Source organism: Ictidomys tridecemlineatus, unplaced genomic scaffold (genome assembly GCF_052094955.1).
Source record: "Ictidomys tridecemlineatus isolate mIctTri1 unplaced genomic scaffold, mIctTri1.hap1 Scaffold_80, whole genome shotgun sequence".
NCBI lineage: Eukaryota > Metazoa > Chordata > Mammalia > Rodentia > Sciuridae > Ictidomys > Ictidomys tridecemlineatus.
Genome location: NW_027525947.1, coordinates 249,702 through 271,798, shown reverse-complemented (window position 1 = coordinate 271,798; position 22,097 = coordinate 249,702). Strand labels below are relative to the sequence as shown.

The following is a 22,097-nucleotide window of genomic DNA, read 5'->3' as shown; positions in this document are numbered from 1 at the left end:
AGCTATTCCTCTGACCAGGCATTAATATCTAGAATATATAAAGAATGCAAAAACTGAACACACACACACACACACAAAACACAACACACAAAATAAAAAACCAAGGAAAAAATAAACAACCAAATAACACAATAAATAAATTTCAAAGAACTAAACAAACATACATTTATAGACATTCGCAAAAGAAAAAATACAAATGGTCAACAAATAGATGAAACAAAATTCAACATCTCTAGCAATTAAAGAATACAAATTGAAACCACATTGAGATTTTTGTCTTCTTCGAGTCAATGGAAATCATCAAGAATGCAAATAATAATAACATGCCGGCAAGGATGTAGGGGGAAAAAGTGCACTTTCATTGTTGGTAAAATTGCAAATTAGTACAACCACACTCAAAATCAGTATGAAGATTCCTCAAAAGACTAGGACTAGAGCCACCATATGACCCAGGTGTCCCACTCCAAAAGGACTGAAATCAGTACACCATAGTGTTACATGCATGTTTGTAGCAGTGCAATTCACCATAGCCAAGTCATGGAACCAGCCCAGGTGTCCATCTAGATAACGGAAATGTAGTACCTAGACACAGGGAGTTTTACTCTGGCACACTAAATGAATGAAATCATGACATCTGCTGGTACATGGATGGAACTGGAGAACATTGTGCTAAGTGAAATAAGCCAGACCCCCCAAATATCCTTTCTGCATCAGAAAAAAGTGCCTAGTGGTGTGGGCTGCTGGTTTGCTTTCCAGGCTTAGGTCTACCTGGAGGGATGAAATTGGGCTTGTTCAAATATGGGGAGAGGCAGAGACAATGGCTTGAGGGTTAAAAAGGGAGGCTCAGTAATGGAGGAGGTGGACCATCAGGCACTGGGGAAATGTGGGAAATGTAGAAACACAGTGCCTTGTGGGTACGAGGCCCTTGGTGAATGGGATGAAGTTAGGAGAACTGGTCATGCTTGGCCTGCCCTGAACTTATGAGCTGGTTCTGCATTCATGCTGGGTAGACCTCCACCCTAGAGTAAGAATAAGACATGGATTTCAGTAAAATCTAAAGGAATAGGAAGAACCCTAAAGCATGACCCACAGTGGACTTCTCTCCAGTTTTGGTCATGGGGGCTTAAGTAGATTTTAAGTTGATACTGGCAAATAAAAAAGTGGCATTTCTTATTTTTTCTAATTTCCTGTAGTACAGACACTTACATTTTGTACAGTGATTTTTAAATATGTAAATGTACTTTTTTATTCTGTGTGCCATTTTACATGGCTGTGATGAAATGACTTTTCTCTGTTATAAATCTATTATATCTTGTTAAATTTTAATGTGATTTTCTCATAAAGACTAGGATTTCTCTATAAGAAAAAATTCTATAAGAAAACAATTTTATACCTAATCTTATCTGTAATAGTTTCTCAAAGACTACTGGATATAAATTTGGGGTAGCATGCATTAGCTTCTAAAGCATAAACTTAGGTTTGGAAATGAGAATTATTACTTGTAAAAATCCTTCCATGGTTCTGTGAACCACAAGTCCCCAGCTACAGTCTGGTGGGGATCAATCTTAATTGCAGGTGGAAGTGGGAGAGGGGATGTTCAATTGTGCTCCATGACACTCTGGGATTTTGTAATGAACCTCGGTGGTTACCATGTTGGAGGGTGAAGCAGGAGAGGACTGAGTTTGGTGGGGGCAGCTGTAGTCACCACTTTGCTACAAGAAAAGCTGCTCCAACCTTTCTCTTTTGTGCACTTGGGTTCAATTGATATTTTAGAAAACAATTCTAGAAAACAAAATTTGGAAACCCATTAGTCTTGGGATGCAGCTGTCTGTTTCTTGTGCTGCCCTGCAATGGACCAAGTCCTGCAGCAGGGATAGGAGGGGAGAGGCCTGCAGATGAGGCGCTCTATTGGGTAACTCCATGGACAGGCATCCCAGCAAATTCACATAAGAGAAAAGAAATAGGGAGGCAGTCATCCTATATTCTCCCTTGCCTGGCTCCTCAACCCTGATTCTTTCAGGGCTTTCATGACACTTAACAATAGACAGGGTCACACACATGATCCCAAGAAAAAGAAAGCCATCCACCTGCTCCTGCACTTTTCATAGTGGTGGGTTCAGCAAGCTGCTCTCCCCTTGGTATTATTAGAAATGTCATGCTCTCTCCTGAATGAATGCCCTTCCACCCACAAACCCCTTCTTCTCCTGGTCAGGAGCCTATTGACTGTTTAACACTTGGCTGGTTTCACTCTGGAAATTTCTATTTCTTTGATGTCCTGACTCTGTGCTCATATGGCACTAGTTATGGTTTTGATATGAGATGTTCCCCAAAAGCGCACATGTGAGACAATGCAAGGATTTTCAGAGGCGAAATGATGAGATTCTGAGAGGTGGATTAGATCCTAGTCAGTGGATCAATCCACTGATATGAATTAAATGGCTATTACTGTAGGCAATTAGGGTGTGGAAGGAGGAGGGTCATCTTATGTCATTGGTGTGGTCCTCTTTGTTTCCATTACCAGATCGTATATTCCTGAAAGGAGAGAAAAAAGGAAGGAAGTTCCCATGCTCTTTTGTCTTTGTATTCCCAGTAATAGCACTCAATAAATTCTACTGAATGAATGAACATGATATCACGGGAGGATGGGTAGAGGTCATCTTTTAATATTTCTTTACGAGGTCACCTCAGTGGGTTAGTTTGGATGCCAACTGACATGCTGAAATTGGCAAGTTCTTGAAATTGTATAGAAATGAAAAGAACCTAGAGTAACCAAAGCAATACTGAAAAAGAACAAAGTTGAAAAACTACCTGATTTGGAGATTTACTATAACAACCCAATAATCGATACACTAGGTTGAAATGGTATAAGAATCAACAAAAACCAAAGGGAACAGGAGAGTCCAGAAGAACAGTCACACTTATATTTGTTATCTGATTTTCAACAAAGTCACCAAAGCAATTCAGTGGCGCAAATAATTTTTTTTCCAACAAATGAAAAACAACGTGAACTAACCTTAGTCTGCATTGTGATACATATAACCACTCCTATCAACTATCCTTTGGTACATGTCCATGAGTCATTCATTTTTTTCATGATAATCATTGCCACAAGAGACGATTAACTTGTGTCTCTCTCAGTAACTGAGGATTCTCATTTGGCCTCAGTATATTTTACTAGTTGACAATCATGACAGAAATAGCCAAAAGTGGGCCAAGAGAGAAACTGAGAGTTGACAAGCTCTCCAAGTGCTGTCTAGTTTCTTTCGTTGCCATATCACTGCCGCATGGTCTAAGGCTGGTTGGTCCAGGGCCGGTCTCCAATGATATTTGAATGACAGGTGTGGGTGGAAGGGAGAGGGGAAAATATAGAGCAAGAGAGGAAGGAGGTGAAGGTAGGAAAGAGAAGGATGAGACAGAAACCCCAAGTGCATGAAGGGCATATCCTCTGGACCTCTCTGGCTTTACTGCCGACTCTCCATCTATCCTGGGGACATTTGTCCCAGGAGACCAGCGCAGCTTCGGCTGCACAGCTTGGAGGGAGTGCTGAAAAGCAAGCACCCCCGTGTTTCAGAAATAGCCTGTGTGATTACAAAATAGATGCTGCATTGAAACCTCATTCCAGGAAGCAATTCAGGGAAAGCAAGACATTTAGATTGACTATGATTATCACATTCGAGAGATGGCTTGTAATAAATGTCTGTTTTTCTCCAAAAAATATGGGAAGAACAGGCATAAGAAATGTAACCTTAATAATTGAGAAACCAAGCTGTTTGCCCACAAATGGAAACTTCATTGCATTTCTGGCTTTTACCAGAGAGGAAAAAAATGAGGTCTAAATGGCTCATTGTCCCTCATTTCCGCCCACCTCAAGGAGCGTGATTGAACCAGACAGAGTACATAAAAGGCATTATATTTGTAGCCAAGGAGCTCATGTGATATGGAGAAAGGACAGGAATAGGGCAAATCCAGGGGAAATGTAACATTGAGGGTAGAACAGAGGGATCAGGCAGCCAGATATCATCTCCAGTGCCACCTGTGATCTTGGATAAAGTTACTCAACTTCCTGATACCTCAGTCTCTTCATCTGCACAGTGGTTATTTATGGACGGATGTGATTTCTCAATAGTGTCTGTAAAGATAATTTCTGTTAGGGAAATTCTCTTTTTCCATTGGCTTCCAATGAAATTGTTGAAAATCTTTAATAAACAGAAATGAGAATCCCTGGTGAATACGGTGACCTTATGGTATCATGTTTTGTTAGAAATGTATTAGATGCAGGGTGTAGTGTGACTCATGCCTGTAATCCCAACAACTCAGGAGGCTGAGGCAAGAGGATCACAATTTTGAGACCAGCATCCGCAGTTTGGGGAGGCCCTGAGTAACTTAGCAAGATCTTGTCTCCAAATTAAAAAACAAACAAACAAACAAACAAACAAACAAAACTAAAAAGGGCTGGGGATGTAGCTCAGTGGTAAAGCACCTATGGGTTCAATTTAATAAAAAATGTAGGAGACTTGTTCTGACTTCCCCTTCATCATTGGATTTCCATGGTCATTCAGGAATTACAGAAATACCTTCGATTTTTAGGAGTACTTTGACTCTAAGTTAGGATTTAAAAAACAAAATCATTTCATAAGTGGTAATTTAGTATTTTACTATATTGGACTGCCATACCTTTCTACTAATCAGAAGATTCTCCAAAGGTGGCCACCATGGGAGCTCCTACAGATTGAGTTGTGTTGCCATTTGAATGGTTACAAACACCACCAGAGGCCTCTCCTTTTTCTGCCATTCCAAACTGAAGAATGTCTTCCCTGATACCCAGGCATGAATCATGGAGACAGACGATAATAACCTCAAATAAAAGTCAATAGATCTGAGACACAGAAACTCTGGGCAGGAGCCTTGACTCTACCATGGAGCCTCCATCTGACAATGGCCATCAACTTGGGAATTTTGGTTTCTAGGATCCAGCAAGTTAGTAAGTCGTATCACTCTTACAAAACACCAAGCAGAGGTTGTATGTTTATTCTCCCAAAGGTGGCACTGAATTACATCAGTGTGGTTGCATTGATGAGGTGGCACTGATCATTACCACCGCCATTACCACTGGAAGTTCTGGTTGGCAATTATATAAACCAGGCACAGAATGAAATGGGAAAACAAATTACTCTTACGTAATCATGCTTTTCTTGATAGACACAAGATTCATTCCGTGATATGGGGAAAAAGCTCCTTGGTGGTAAAAGGTTGGAGACAATGGCCACCAACCACCTGAGTCCTCAGATTTCTTTGACAGTTCATTCCAAGAAAGGAGGCAGGGGTTGGTTGTCTTCTGAACCAAAGGAGCAGTTAGACATTGCTTCATACATTTAAAAGTATTTTTAAAATGAAAACTGTTAGGGAATCATACTGCGGTGAATTGTATGATCAGAGAGTTTATGTATTTATTTCTGACTCGGAAGTTCATTCAGAATGACTCAGGATGTGGAATTTCTAACTCAAGCAAAATTTTAAATGCAATCTGAATATTTTAAATGAAGGTTTGTTGCATGAAGAAGTCTTCTGAATGTTCAGCTTTCCATTCAAGGTGGGCAAGTAAACAACTAGAGGAAAAACTATTCAAAACATGGTTTTGTAGTAAATTCCCTGTGTAGTTGCGTGGCAACAACTCAAAGCAGTGTGGGCATGACTGTCTTTTTCATGTGTGGAAAGAAAAAAAAAAACCCTTTCTAAATACTGGTTCAGGGGAAAAGGTAGAAAAGATGGACAAAAAAAAAAAAAAAAACTAGCCTTACTTTCAGTTTATCTGTGGGATCACTGGTGCTTGAGAATCAGAAGCCATGAAACCCATTTGGTCTCAAAGGTGTATAGCTATGCATCTTGTGCTGGGCTCTGGAAGAACTCAGGATCTGCCTCCAGTTGTTAGATTTACTAGCTGGAGTCCAAGTTCTTTTTAGGTACACTAAAGAGTACGCAGAACATCGATTGGTTAAAAAAGTTCAATCTTGAGTTAATTCCCCAAAGGCACAGTCAGAACAAGGTATTAATGGGGATTAATGATGGCACCATGGTTCGATATTAGCAAAAGACTAGGGTTAAAAATAAACGTGCACACCTAAAGAGAAGCTGGAAAGTCCTGTCTGGCAACAGTGGAAAGCCCTGGAATTTTAAAATATGTAATTATATTGACATTTTCTTCCCTACCACCTTCAAATTTCCCCCCATTAATATCACCTTTTTTTTAAATCACTATAATTGAATCAAAATAGAGTTTCAAGGAATCAAGCAAGTGTGGGTGTTGGGACCCCATGGGACAAACTTGAGTTGTGGCAACCTTGTGTTTCCTGAATTGCAAAACGCACAAGTCCCAAGAGGAGCAAATCGATATATCCCCTTACTATGCTTTAGTGACTGACAATGTGGATATAATTTCCACTGTGGAGAGAGGGCTTCTCTGAATAATAGTGTGGCTTATTATTGCTATGGGTCTTTGTTAGCCATTCCTCTATCTTTTGATTCAATATCTCAACACTCAGGGTTTAGTCCTGGGGAAACTTTTAGCTAAATTTGAGAGATTTGTTTTCCTAAACAATCGTATGTTTAATTCCACAAGAGAATTTGCTATATCATGTTGAAGTTTTCTATTTACTAGTCTGTCTATTCTATTAAACTATAAGCTCTGTTGACGTAGAAACAATGTTTTGTTCATGACTGGGCTCTTGTGCCCAGATTGGTAGTGCTGAGGCTCAATAAATACTTGTTGAATGAATGACTGAGTGGGTGAGTGTTTTCCTACAATCACAATCATTGCCACCACTACCAACATCACCACCACCACTATAATCATTATTACCATCACCCCACTATTGTTACCACCACCATTACCATTGCCACCACCACCACCATTAATCCTTACCATTACCACCACGCTTGCCACCATCATAACCATATCGTCACCACCATGGTGATGGAAAGAAAAAAACCTACCATCCATCACCTACCATCATCACCACCACCACCACCACCACTGCTATCTTCATCACCAGCACCATTATACCACATGTGGTACCTAATCCTTTTGGGACCTCTTTCCAAGGCACCCATTGACTTCTTCTATCTGGAATCTTCTGATTTACACCTTTCCTCGTTTATTCCTGTTTATTGAAATTCACCTACCTGTTCTGAGCTCAATTGCTTGGGGGCTTTTTCTTTTCTATGAGACAGCTGCTCAATTCGATAGAGAGCTGTGTTATTTGTCATAATGTGTTGGTAGGAGCCTTCTAAAGCGATACGAACTGAGAGCAAGGGCAATATCTAGTTCTAGCTCAGCCATTTTTTTTAGTGGTGTGACCTTGAGTGAATGACATCCCTTCCCAAGGCCTCTCCTTTCCTCATCAAAAAGTCCCCTGGAGAATCTTCCAGATCTCATGTGCTACTTTCAACACAGATCTTCTTTTATGGGTAAAATCTCACCATACAGAGGAACAAGTGGGCATGAAGGTGAGAGGCTCAGAGGGTTCACGGTGACTAAGCAAGCCCTTCTCTGCAGTAGCAGAGGCCTCTGCAGCAGCAACTTCATCTCTCTGGGGAAAGAGCTCTGCCTACCGTTCCTGCCAAATCCAATTAGTCACGGGGCAAAGCCGGCATGGACAGGTAACCAGCAGCAGTAATGATGGGGTATTATCACTGCCACCCCCTCTCCCCAGGACCAGACTGTTCTTGTCACCTGTCAGGGAATAAGCGTTTTGATACTATGACGGGGAGCTCAGAATCCACGTCTGGTGGCTTCATAGCAATTTAGGGCTGGCATGCTTTACTAATGGCATGTGAGTGAAGTGGATTTTCAGATGGCACAAAGCATCCTCCTTAACTTCTCCTGGCACATTTCCTGGCAATTTTCTTGGTGGAGACTGTCACATTAGAAATGAGGTGGAAAGGAAACAGCAATCAAGGGGTGCAATTTAAGAGAAGAAGCACAACGTTGGACAAATGTCGTCTTTTTTTTCTAATTTCCTCTTTTTTTCCCCTTTTCTCTCTTAAACAAATCTTTAGTATAGATTTTATAAAATGCACAAATCAGTATTTAGAAAAGCCTAAATAAAATTGGCTTAGGTGAGGCTATAAAAATCTCAGGCCCAATCCCCAGACAAGGGGATTACAGGATTTTTCTTTTCTCTTGGGAAAGTCCAGTAGTCCAAGGGTGTCCAGATTATCATGAAGTTTTCTTACTTCTATTTGAAAGAAAAGTAACAGCAACCCACAATAAGACGGGTATACTGAATGTATAAGGGAGAAAAATGGAAGAAAGGAGAACTTTGTTTTGAAGAATTAAAAAGAAAAAACACAAAATTCTTGCTGTCAATGGAAATTACAAATGTGATTTGAGTACAGAGACAAAGTTTGAATTTCAAGAAGAAGTGAACCCTGTAGTTGAGTTATTGGCCCCAGCTCACATATTATGTTAGCAGCAGAAACAGATCCAAGGTCCTATCTCCTGACATGGGACCTGGTCCTTTGTATGCAATGCTGTCTCCACTGTCTATTCCTTGGCAGAATAAAACCAGCAGGCTTTGAACAAATTAATCCTCTATGAAGGCCAGGAGAAAATGTTATTTCTGTTTCACAGCCAGGAAAACTGAGATGAAGAGGGGCTAAATGCTGTGGTTCTCACTAGGAATGACCTTTTACCCCAAGGGAGCATTTTACAATATCCAAAGACATCTTGGGATGTCACAACTGGTGTGGATGGGAGAAGGAGCTACTGACATCTGAGGCCTCACAACGATTAGTCAAGGTCATGTACACTGGACCATAAAGGTTTTTAGCTGGGGACTGTGCACCTAAAATCCAAGTGCATATGATTGTTATTAGAAAGTCTGCTCAGTTTCAGTCATTCTCTGTGCTTTTTTAGCACCATGCACAGTGTTTCCTTGCCTCTGTATTTTGGGTTACTGTTACTTTGCTTTTAAAGAAAACTTCATGATAAACTTCACGGATGCCAGAATCAGCCATAACCACAGTAAGTCAATTTGTCTGAGGGTCCCAGGTCATGCATGTGCTTCTTGCCCCTACTCAGCTCCATTTTCTTCAGGTACCCAACTAGGGCAGGGCTGTTTGTGCCCATTCCTTCCTGGCATTGGCTACACTTAGGAAAGTCTGCCTGCCATTGCCCTGGTCTTGGCATGCACTGAAGTTACTGTGTCCCACCTTCGGGAGGATTGGTGTGTCACATGCATCTCTTTCTGAGAGTTGGTTTTTCTATGAGAGGAATTCCAGACTCTGCAACAGGCTGTGAGGCATTTGAGAGGGACTCAGAATAAAAACAAAACACCTGGTACATCAAGCTCTGTTGCTCCTGAAGCCTGGGCCTCATTCCTGGAGTGCATACAGAGGCCTGTCCTCCTGTGAATCTGGATTCCTGCTAGACTCTAACTCAGAGCTCTTGCTGGGTTTTCTAAATACAACTTTTCATACTTTAAGGTAAACCTTTGAGAAATTTGAAGGATTTTTCCCCTCCCCAAGATCTTTGTTTAACTGCACTCAGAATTTTAATGATTTTAAGAAATATCAAATTTCATGAAATTTCACTTCCGAAATTTTGAATTTCAAGGATTTGCGAACAGGAGCCCAACGGCCCTAAGGATTAAAAACCAGTTGAGACTTTTTTCTTAGGGTTGTTTTCTCTTTTTGGAGGCTCAATATTTTAGTTTTTAAAGATCACCACAACCGAATAGATGTTGGAATGACTCACAGAGCTGTTGCAAGGATTAAAGGAGATCACAGATATGAAAGGGTTTTGTAAACCATCACAATTTCTCTGTGTTGTGATCAAGGATAAGGAACTACAGATGTGGCTTAAAATTGGTCAGGTAAGAGTAGAGATGCTCTACTCCTTAACATACATGGTCTCGGTCTCCCCTTCCAAAAGCCAAATCCAACCAGAGCCAAACCATTGCCCAGACAGACTCTCTAATTCCAAACCTTGTAACTGGGGATATACATTTTCCAAATTAGAACTTCATAGGCTGTTTGTAATTAAAAAAATATTTCAAGGCAATTTGCAATAGCACTTCGGACTTAATTCCATACCTAACAACTTCTGCTTGGCCAGAGGCCACTAGAGACAGCATTATGTCAGATGTTCCCTTTCTGCTTTCCTCCTGTGTTGACTTGTGTTTCAGGGATTTCTGGATTTGTAAAAATACACCCAATGTGTGAGTAAGCTTAGGATGAGAGCCATGCCATTAAATATCGCTTAGGAAGGAATTAATTTGTATTTAATAACTCCTAGCTCTTCCCTTCCCACTGCAAACTTGTTGTGGTAACTTCTAAGAAGAGAAAAAAAGTGAAAATTTTTTTTGAAGTAGGAAAAATAGTTATCTAATATATATTGCAGGTCTAATATATATTGCTATCCATGGTTAGTATAATATTTCCAAAATCTTTAGAAATCATTGTATTTTCATTATGTAGTATAACTAACAACAGAAAACAAAGTCACTTTTTAATTTATTTCAGTGCTGGAATTGAACTTGGGGCCTGACCCATGTTAAAACACACATTCTACCACTGAGCTGCACCCTCATCCTAAAACCACCTCCACTTTTTACGTCCTCACATGTCCTAAATTTACAAGTAACTTAGTTCTGAAAAAATAGAAACCACCATAAGAAATTACATGCCATATCATCCTTGGACTAATATTTGTATGTCAGCAATACTGATTTTGTTTAAGTCAAAATAATATATAGCTGGGTACGGGGGCACACACTTCTAATCCCAGCAGCTCAGGGGAGGCTGAGGCAGAATGATTGCAAGTTCAAAGCCAGCCTCAGCAAAAGCGAGGCTCTAAGCAACTCAGTGAGATCCTGTGTCTAAATAAAATAATAAAATAAGACTGGGGACGTGGCTCAGTGGTTGAGTGCCCCTGAGTTCAATCGCCAGTAACCCCCTCTCCCTCAAAAAAAGAATATATAAACTCAACTCAAAGATAAAATTCTTCAGGGAGAATGTTTTATAAAACTTAAGGACATTGCTAAAATCAAATTTTCAGTCTTTGTATGAAATAGAGCCTGTTTTAAGATTTTTTTTTCAGGAATATTATGCTCCTGAACCAAATGTGATACATATGTTTTTTCCACCAAGAGCTGTATGCTGGTGTATGAGTACCCAGGGTCCCATTTAATCTGCTTCTAACCCTGGCTCCAAGCTTCCCACTCATGGGTATTCTTTATCCTTTTCAGCCATCCCACTGCAGGATCTCTGTATCCTCAAAGACATTTCACGATAGCCTACAAAGAGTAGCATGAAATGTAGAACCTGTCTAGCTTTGGAGTTAAAAACTGACATCACCCTGCTTCCTTAAAATGGCATGGGAATACCTATTGCACCTACCTTATTAGATGACTGGGCAGAATTGATATCCACTTCAGAAGCAATAAAGCTCTCTGGTGAGATATCACAGCTATAGAGACTAGAATTCTATAGAGCTATTTATTGTTTACTCTTAACACCAGTGTAAATGTGGGGAAAATCTGGGTCTTGTACATCTTTGTGCTCCTTGATGTTTGATTGATCGACCCTTTGATTAGTCATTGATGTATTTTTTTAAAGTCAGTTCTTAGTTGCCAGGCAAGAGGTTCTTAAGGATAACTGTGCAGTAGGATGATATCTATCAGCATTTGACTGAAGCCCAAGAAACATACAGTATTGAGATAAAATTTTTGTTTTACAGCACATGACAAGCTCAGAGAAGTCAAGAGCTATGCAGGGTGTCATAAGTCAGAGTGTCACAAATAAAAGTCTATTAAGTGTGAGTTGCTATTTCAACAGTTTTTAATGAACCAACAACTATGCTGAGGCAAGTGGTGCACGTGGTAGTTTTCAGCCATCAATAGAAGTTGCTTACCATTGCAGATCCAACCTGGCTGACTTTGATGGGATTCCCTCTACCAGAGAAGTCCATTTGTGCTCTGTCCATCACGTACAAACAAGCATCAAGGATGCCATCTTCAAACTATTTTGGGGGGAAAAATGAGAAGCTACTTAATAACCACTCTTAAAACAAGATAGTTTCTGTATTCTGGAGACTCCGGAGGCTAAGGCAGGAGGATTGCAAGTTTGAGGCCAGCCTCAGCTACGTATGTAGTGAGGCTCTAAGTAACTTAGTAAGACCTTGTCTTAAAAATAAAAAAATAAGAAAGGGCTAGAAATGAATGTGACTCAGTGGTTAAGCACCGCCAGGTTCAATCTCTGATATATAAAAAAAAAGTCTCTACAGAAAATAAAAATAAATAAAATCACAACTTAGTGCCTAAAAAAAAATGTGTATTTTCTACACAGTGATCTCCCAGAATGTTTAGTATGAACTGCTAAAGTGGAAGAAAGAAGTTCTTTATAAAAAAATTTTTCAGTGACGTACCTTTATAAAAAATTTTTTCAGTGACGTACAGAGGAACATCAAAGGATGCTAGAAATACAAAAGAACTACTAGAGAGCAGACGTGTCCAAGGGTCATGAGCTGACTCAAAATTCTTTGAAAAATTGTACAAGTTAATTTAAAAGAGCTATCCAAGATATGACTGCAGGTGAAGGAAGGACTGATTGACAGAGTCACTCGGAAGTCTTTTGACCTTGGAAGTAACACGAGTTCTTATGTGTCTTGAAAATAAGTGGCTCTAAGGTGTGTCACAGAAAGGTCCTCAGGCCCACTTAGCTTGCACCCCCAATAGAAGGAGACTGCACATAGCAACTGTCCTCTACGGTACCCCTTTGATGACCTCAGGGCCAAGGGAGTTTCACTTAGATAATATCTTAGGCTCAGAGCAGGTAGACAGCATTATCGTGGGCAGAGCCCACGAGCCAATTCAGCTTCCTTAGAAGGAATGCTGGCCACAGGGACACCAGCATTGTCTTTGAGAGGAATAAAGGCCAAATAATAATAAGCTGGCCAGATGGGGAGTCTCTGCCTACACTGTAGGACACAGCGAGAGGAGACAACTTTAAATACAGGAACCTTGCATGTCACCGACCTGAGTACTGGTGACAGAGACCACCATCTTTCTGGCTCATTACCAACTCCTTCTGTACTAAATCTGGTTAGAGTATCAACTCTTGGGGGTACCTCAAACTGATGCACTGGGTGCAGTAATCTGTATTTCCACCAGTTTTCCAGCTATAAGATAAATAAAGAACTCATTATTCTGGTTCCCGTAAGCCACACATCTCCGTTGTGTTTGTGAACATGCTAGCGGCTCTTGAGTTAAAGAAATTTACAAAGTTCACTATTCCCTGTATCTCTGCAAGCAACGGGTATGGCTGATTATTTTGGCTGAAAGACATAAACTAATGGTCTCTTTTGAATGATGGTAGCCATAGGGCCTGAGATCAAGGGTGCCTACCTGAAGGCATGCTGGCTCGGAGCACCCTGACCCTGACTCCTTATTTTCCTTTCTACTTACCTTGATAACCTTCCCCCCATTAACTATCTGAAGAGAGTCAAGTTAGGGCCATAAAGGGTCTCACAAGTGAGTTAGTTTTTGTGAGAACAGCTTATAAAGCAAGCCCACGCCATGTACATGGCTAGTTCTTTTTGTTTCTCCATCATCTTGTGATACAGCCTAGGGGGACCTTCCAGAGGCTGAACAGACGGGACTTTCCAACCTGGGACTCTGAGCTTCCAAAACCATGAGCTAAATAGATTTTTTTCCTTTATAAAGTCTCACCCTCAGGAATTCTGTTATAGCAACAGAAAACAGACTAAGACATCACATTACGGCTAGAAAATGGGGATCTAACATAAAGGCACTGGACAACAGACAGTAGTCAAAGGTGATGTCTCTGAGGAAGGAGAGGGCTTTTATCTGGGGAGCCAGGAAAGAATCTAAAAACAAGGCAAGCAAACATAAATCTTAGCTTGGCAGGATATCAGAAACATAGGTGGGCAAGCCTGGACACTAGATAGAGCATTCTCAGAAGTTAGGGTGAAGCTTGTCACAAAGCTGGCTGGTGGCAATAAGAGTTCATGACATGAGTCCCAATGGTCAGCCTGGGGCTGAGGGTGAAAGACATATGGAAATCCCATATGGAGGTCAAAGCAAGACACCAGAAGTTATGAATGTATCATGTGACTTGTTGTAGTCAGGTTCTGTGGAATCTCTGAGATTCCAAGGTTTTCTGGATACTCAGAAAAATAATGCACAGTTATAGTCATCTCAGCCAGGAATCGCTGAGAAATTATACATTCACCTTTTCTTGTAGTGCTAACAAAAAAAAAAAAAGCATTTTGAATCATAGACCGGGCATTCATGTATGGAAATGTGGCAAAATATTATTCATCTGCACCATTGTTAAAGACACCAAATTGAAAGTTTGAATTCTTGAATATCTTAAGGAAATACCACTTGCTATTTTATATCTAGACAGTAACTTGAGGTTGCAGCTGATAACATGTGTCTATGTAAAAGTCCAGTGGCCCTTCCTTGATAAAAATGCTAATAGTCTTTTTTTTAATTAGTGGCATCTCAGACTAATAATTTTTTAAAGTTTTTCTTTTAGTCAGACACACATCTTGCAGTGTTCTTTGCATTGCTATCAAAACACCTTTTTAAAAAAAAATAAGAAAATGAGGTTTTCAATCCATTCTAGGTTGACTTAATGAGATTTCATTATATTAAGATGCCAAAGTATTTCTCAATTGGAGCCATGACATCCACAGAATCTCTGATCTCTGTAACATTTGTCATCAGAGGAAGATATGTGGTTTCAGCTGATAAATTATGCAGTTGCCTTTATAAGTCTCTACTCTAATGCCTTCTGTCTCTGAGTCTTAGATCCTGAAAAGTAGGAAATTGTACCTGTCTAATATCAATGTATGGGACCCTGCAGTAATGTATGTGACAAAAAAAATATATTAACTAAAAACGCCTTGACAATGACAAATTTTAAGCAGCTCACCTGACCATAGCTCCAGCTTCTACTCTTGATGTCATTGAAGTCTCCGTAAAAAATGACCCCGATGTCATTCAGGACATATTGTTCTCTTTCATTCTCATTGTCCAGATAGACAGCATCCTCTGCATCAGAAATTGAACACAAGGACCATTACCAAACCAGACTGCTTTCAAATACTTCCAAGTTGATTTTGTTACCAAACTTCAATGTAATATACCTAATGAAGAAAAAATGCCTATTGTTTCACTTGTGTTAATCACTGCATTAGCTTTCTAACTAGTTACCCTGCCTAAAATACTGCTTTTCCACATTACTACCAGAATTAAATCTTTTAAAGTCAATTTCCGTGGTTAAAAACCTGAGTTTGAAATAATATGTGACTCTGAATGCGACCCAGCATGTACTTTGAGGAGTTATAACACAAATTCTCTTTTCAAATCCTCAAAAACCAGAATCAGTAACACATGGTTGCCACAGTAACCAAAGCTTCTCCAGCTGGCTCTCATTTCCCAGAACCCAAGGTTATAGAGCATAAGGGGAAAAAACTCGGAAGGAAAACACGGGTAAATCCAAGCACACCCTTTTTGTCTTCTTCTAAACAAGTAAGCTCGCAATTATACTCGCAGCACTCACCCACCTACCGCGGGGCTCCGCAGGAAACCGCCTCCACTCCAGAAGAAAGCTCTCACCGGAAATTGTGAGCGTGCGCTTGCTCTGAGCATGCCCCAAAACCTGCCTTGGGAGCATACGCAAAACCTAGCCCCGCCCCAACTCCTCCTTTGAAGGTTGGAACGAAGTTGCCCGCCCCTTGAGCCGGTACCGGCTAACGGAAGTGAACCAAGAACTGACTATAGGCTGCTGCCTTCCCATTTGTTTGGCCAGAGATTTGCATCATTCTGTTTCATCCAGAAGGTGTAAGATTTCCATTGCAAATAGAGATTGTGGAGAGGGGACGGCGGCTGGACTAGGGGAGTAAGATGTCACTTTACCTGGTGGTCCTTTGGATTTTGCTTCGCTTTCCGACGGGAGTGGTGGTGCACACCTGTAATTCCAGTGGCTCAGGAGGCTGAGGTAGGAGGATTTTGTCAGTTCTACCTTTGGTTAAACAATCCCTGCGAAAGGAAACCACATAAGCAGTAATAAATACCTAGAGCAAAGGACTCATCAGGTTATGTAAAGCCAAATCATAGAATAAGGAAAAAATAACAAAGAATTTTTATTTTAAACCATTAAGTTTATTACACAGTTAACTAAAACACACAGTGCATCTGTTTCTACCTGATGGATCATCTCCTTTTATCCTGAAGAGGTTCTTTTAGCATTGTTAATAGTAGAGATCTATTGGTATTGAATTTTCTTACTTTTTATTTATTTTAAAATGTCTATTCTGCTTTCAGTTTTGAAGAGATTTATCCTGGATTAGCAGTTTTTGTCTTCTAGCACCTTAAACCTTTCCATTAACTTTAACCTCTCATTTCTGATAAGAAGTCAGCTATCATTTTAGTCATTTTTACCAATGCATAACACACCACTTTTTTCTAATTGCCTTCAAGACCTTTTTCCTTCTAATTGATCATTTACAGTTGACTCTGATGCATCTAGATGTGATTTGCTTTGTAACTAACCTTAGTATTCACTGAGTTTCCTAAATCTCTTGACATCTTTTTTGTTAATTTGGGATAATTTTAGTCATCATTGTCTTAAATATTTTTTTTCTGTACAATTTATGCCTCTATTCTTCTAGAAATGTAATTATATGTATGTTAGGTCACTTTGTATTGATAGTAACCAAGTCTCTATTTTTTTCTTTCTAATTTTTAGACCAGATAATTTTTATTGGTCTATCTCCAAGTTAACTTTTTGCTGTTTTTGCAGATTTGTTTCATGAATTTTTCGTTTCCAATACCGTACTTTTTATTTCTTTTAAAAGAAATTTTTCATTTATATGTTGACACCCATATCTACGTATTCATTATGATTAAGCTTTTCTTTAACTCCTTGAAATTAGTTATAAAAACTATTTAAATTTTTTTCTGCTAATCCTAACATCTGGGTCAGCTCACGGAACTTTTTTTATATGTGATATTTTCTCTTGTGGTTCTCATTTTTCTATCTTCTTTGCATTCTGGCAAAATTTAATGATATTCTACATGCCTATAATCCCAGCGACTCAGGAGGCTAAGGCAGGAGGATCAAGAGTTCAAAGTTAGCCTCCGCAACTAAGGGATGCACTTAGCAACTCAATGAGACCCTGTATCTAAATAAAATGCAAAAAAGGGCTGAGGTTGTGGCTCAATGGTTAAGCACCCCTGGGTTCAATCCCTGGTACCAAAAAATTTTTTTTAATTATATTCTGGTCATTTATAGATGATACATCATAGGAAGTCTGGATTATGTTTTCTTCCTATAAAGGATATTCTGTTTTATGTGTCATGCAGGCTAATTACTGGTGAATTGTTTTGATCATATTAGATTTGGTATTATTATTATTATTATTATTATTATTATTATTATTATTATTATTATTATTATTATTATTATTATTTGGTTCCAGAGATTGAACTCAGGGTACTCAATTACTGAGCCACATCCCCAGACCTATTTTGTATTTTATTGAGAGACAGGGTCTTGCTGAGCTGCTTTAGCACCTCTATTTACTAAGGCTGGCTTTGAGCTCGTGATCCTCTTGCTTCATCCACCTGAGTCACTGGGATTATAAGCATATTCCGTGCCTCACTAGGTTTGGTATTTTTCTTTATTTCCATATTTCATGGTGCATTATACTTGTACATAATGGTGGGATTTGTTGTTATGTTTTCATACATATGTACAATATAGTGATAAAACTTAGCCAATATCATTCTTGAGTATTTCTCTTTTACCTGCTTTCCTCTCTCCCCTGATCCCTTTCCTCTATTCTACTGATCTCCCTTTGATTGCCCTCAGATTCCTTTCACACACACACACCTTTCTTTTCCTTTTTCCTTTCTGGCTGCCTCATACATTTTCAGCATGAATCAATTTTGGTTTCAAATTTAGGTCTACCATTTTCCCTTTACTCTTTTTTGTGTGGTTCTTTTTGCTAAGGCTTATTTATGAACTCTTAATTAAGTACCTGATATATTAGTGAAGCTGCTGCAACCTGACTCTGCTGAAAACCTAATTTCTTCCAACATTGCCATTTAGCATCATCTTCAGTCTCCTTTATAGCAGTCAACCTCTGCTAAGCCTTAAAGAGTCTCATCTGGTACATTCATATCAAAAATAAATTTCCTCCAGGCTTTTAGTATTCTCTCTCTCTAACACACACACATAATCACATTGCACCCACCATAAATAGCTCAGACATTCTTGTCCACAAAATTCCAACCACTATGATAATCTTGCACTTTGATAATTTTCTCCTTAACTCAGTATGACCACCATCTTACTTGAGCTTCATCTCTCTGAAATTAATACCTGAAAATGTTTAGTTTTTCTAGTTTTATACTTTTTTTGTGTCAGGAAAACAAATCCCGTACAGTAGAACTATAACAGTTTCAAGTAAAAGTACTAAATTAGTTATATCCTTGCCCATCAATAGTGGTAGAAGCACTTAGGTGAACTTACATAGAAACTGCAACATCTTACATACTCAACAACAATTTCATTGCCCATGGAACCCAAAATTAATTGAAAGAGTAAACCCCAAAATGGATATCTGAAAAATAAACTGGTCAAAATTAGTAAGGCAATCAGAGTTAAATAATCATATATTTTACCAATAGCACTAGCTTAAAAGTATGGGTCTACAATAAGTAGAAAAATACAAGTTAATGGCTAGAGTCATAAAAGTTTCTATTATGATAGGCAGTCTCTTATGATGCTTTAATATTATATGATAGTTGTGAAATGATTACAAACTAATAATGAACATAATCTATTTGCAGATTAAAATGTTCTTCCCTGTATTATCTACAAATTTTAGATACACCTCAAAATGCCCTGGAAAAGAAATTTCTTAAGTCTCATCAAAATGAACTGCCAGGTTTTTTCCTACATTTGACATGACACAGTGCCAAGATTTCTAGTCCTGAATACACACTTTCTATAGGGAAGAGACATATATCTTGGCAATTAATAGATCATTTATCTCATTTCATACAGCCAATTTTAGTCGTAAGAAAAGAAATGTTTATGTATTCATTCTGCTGACTTTAGTCTATAATCTAATCATGGATCAACAAACTTTTTCTGAAAAGAGACTGATAATAAACATATTAGACTTTGTAGGCAAGTCTTAATTGCCACTCAAATGCCAGTGTAGCACAAAAACAGCCTAGACTATGGGTAAATAATATTAGCTTCTGTGTTCTAATAAAACTTTGTTTACAAAATCAAGTGTCATTGTTGGACACCGTGGTGTTCTCCAACAGTCACAACTACTCAGAAAGCTGAGGCAGGAAGATTACTTGAGCCTAGGAGTTCAGGCCAGCCTGGGAAATAAGAAAGAAAGAAAGAGAGAGAGAGGGGGGGGGAGGGATGGAGGGAGGGAAGGAGGGAAGGGAGAGAGAGAGAGGAATGAATGAAAGAAAGAAAGAAAGAACGAAAGAGAAAAAAGGAATAAAGGGAACAATTTAAAAAAACAGTGTCAGGCTTACAGCTATGATTTGCTCAACACTGTTCCAGAGTATTAATGTTATGCTCACAATAGATGTTTGGCTAGGCTGTATACATACATACATACATACATACATACATACATACATACATATATACATGAAAGCAATTTTGTTCTTTTGTTTGCTTTCTTTTATTTTTTCCATTTTTTTGTTGATACATTATAGTCGTAAATCATGGCAGTATTTGTCATTACATATTTCCACATGCACAATATAACACTACAGTTTGGCCAATATCATTCCCCAGTATTTTCCCTTCACTCCTCCCTCTCCTGGTCTCTTTCCTACACTCTACTGATCTCCATTTGATTTTCACTTTTTTTTCCTTTTTCCTCTCTTGCTTCCACATCCGAGAGAAAACATAGGCTCCCTTGATCTTATGAGTTTAGCTTATTTTGTGTAACAGAATGTTCTCAAGTTTCATCCATTTTCCAGCAAATGACATAATTCACCTTTATGGCTGAATAAAGCTCCATTGTGTGTATATGCCACATTTTCTTTATTTATTCATTCTTGATAAGCACCTAGTTTGGTTCCATAGTTTGGCAACTGTGAATTGTGCTGCTATAAACATGGGTATGCATGTACTACTCTAGTATTATGACTTTAATTCATTAGGATAAACATTGAGTAGTTGTATAGCTTGGTTATATGGTGGTTTCCTGCCTAGTCTTTTGAGGAACCTCCATACTGATTTCAATAGTGGTTATATTCATTTATAATCCTATCAACAGAGAAAAAAGTGTCCCTTCTTCTCCACATTCTCTCTAGCATTTATTATTGTGCATATTCTTTTTTTTAAGTAGTTGGACACAATACCTTTATTTTTATTTATTTATTTTTAATGTGGTGCTGAGGATCGAACCCAGGGCCTTGCACGTGCTAGACAAGCAATGTGCTGTTGAGCCACAACCCCAGCCCCATATCGTTCATATTCTTGATGGCTGCTATTCTGACTAAAGTGAGATGAAAGCTCACTGTAGTTTTGATTTGCATTTCCCTAATTGCTAATGATGTTGAACATTTTTATAGATTTGTTGTCCATTTTTATTTCTTCTTTTGAGAAGTATCTTTTTAATTCATTTGCCCAATTAAGCTAGGTTATTTGAGGTTTTGGTGTTAAGTTTTTAAAAGTTTCTTATATAGTTTGGATATTAATCCTGTGTCAAAGAGTAGTTAGCAGGGCTGGGGATGTGGCTCAAGCGGTAGCACGCTCGCCTGGCATGCATGCAGTCCAGGTTCGATCCTCAGCATCACATACAAACAAAGATGTTGTGTCCGCCAAAAACTAAAAAATAAATATTAAAAAATTCTCTCTCACTCTCTTAAAAAAAAAAAGAGTAGTTAGCAAATATATTTTCTCCAATTCCTTAGGTTCTTTCTTCATGTTACTAATTGTTTCCTTTGCTGTGCAGAAGCTTTTTAATTTGATGCCATTCTGTTTATTAACTTTTGTCATTATTTTCTGAGCTTTAGGAGTTCTAAAAAGAAAGTCATTGCCTGTACCTATATGCTGGAGTCTCAAATGTATATTTTCTTCCAAGGATTTGCATAGTTTCTGGTCTAATTCCTGGGCTTTTGATCTCTTTCAAGTTTGTACAGGGTCTAATCTTATTTGTCTACATATGGATAACCAATTTTCCTGGCACCACTTGTTTAAAGCCTGTCTTTTCTCCCAATATGTTTTAGGCATCTTTGTCAAGAATCAGATGAGTGTTAACTGTGTTGGATCTTTTTCTGTGTCTTCTCTTCTTTCCCATTGGTCTATGTATCTGGTTTTATGACAGAGCCATGCAGTGGTTATTTCCATAGCTTTGTAGTACAATTTGAAGTCAGGTATTGTGATGATGCCTCCAGCTTGCTTTATTGACTTAGAATTGTTTTGGCTATTCTGAATATTTTATTCTTCCAAATGGATTTCAGGACTGTTTGTTCTAGTTCTGGAAAAATGACATTTATTATTATTATTATTATTTTAAATTTATATATGACAACAGAATGCTTTACAATTCATATTACATATATAGAGCACAATTTTTCATATCTCTCATTGTATATTAAGTATATTCACACCAATTCATGGGTATTTTGATGGGAATTGCATCAAATCTGTATGTTGCTCCTAAAACCAATTTCAAACATATACAATCATATTAGTAGTGATTTTAGTGTCCAAAAAGAGATCTACTAAACAATAATTACTGGGCTGGTTTGGTGACTTGTAGTCCTAACTACTCAGAAGGCCAAGCCAGGAGGATTGCTTGAGTCCAGGTGTTGGAGATCAGGTTAGGCAACATAGCAAGACCCCCATCTTAAAAATAATAATAATTACTGATGTCAAAACACATCTCAATCATTATGCTAGTCACCAACTCTTCATTGTTTTCCTTGAAACTCTAATATACAATTAGTGAATGTCAATTTAGGACTAATTGTGCTGTTTTATAGAGGAGAAAGCTGATTATAATAGTAAGTGAAATC

At 38.6% G+C, this 22,097-nt stretch overlaps 1 pseudogene; it reads right to left on the bottom strand.

Annotated features, from left to right (window-relative positions):
• Positions 1-15,702, bottom strand: part of LOC144374644 (coagulation factor XIII A chain-like) — a 48,900-nt pseudogene extending 33,198 nt beyond the window's left edge.
• Between the last annotated feature and the right edge of the window lie 6,395 nt (positions 15,703-22,097).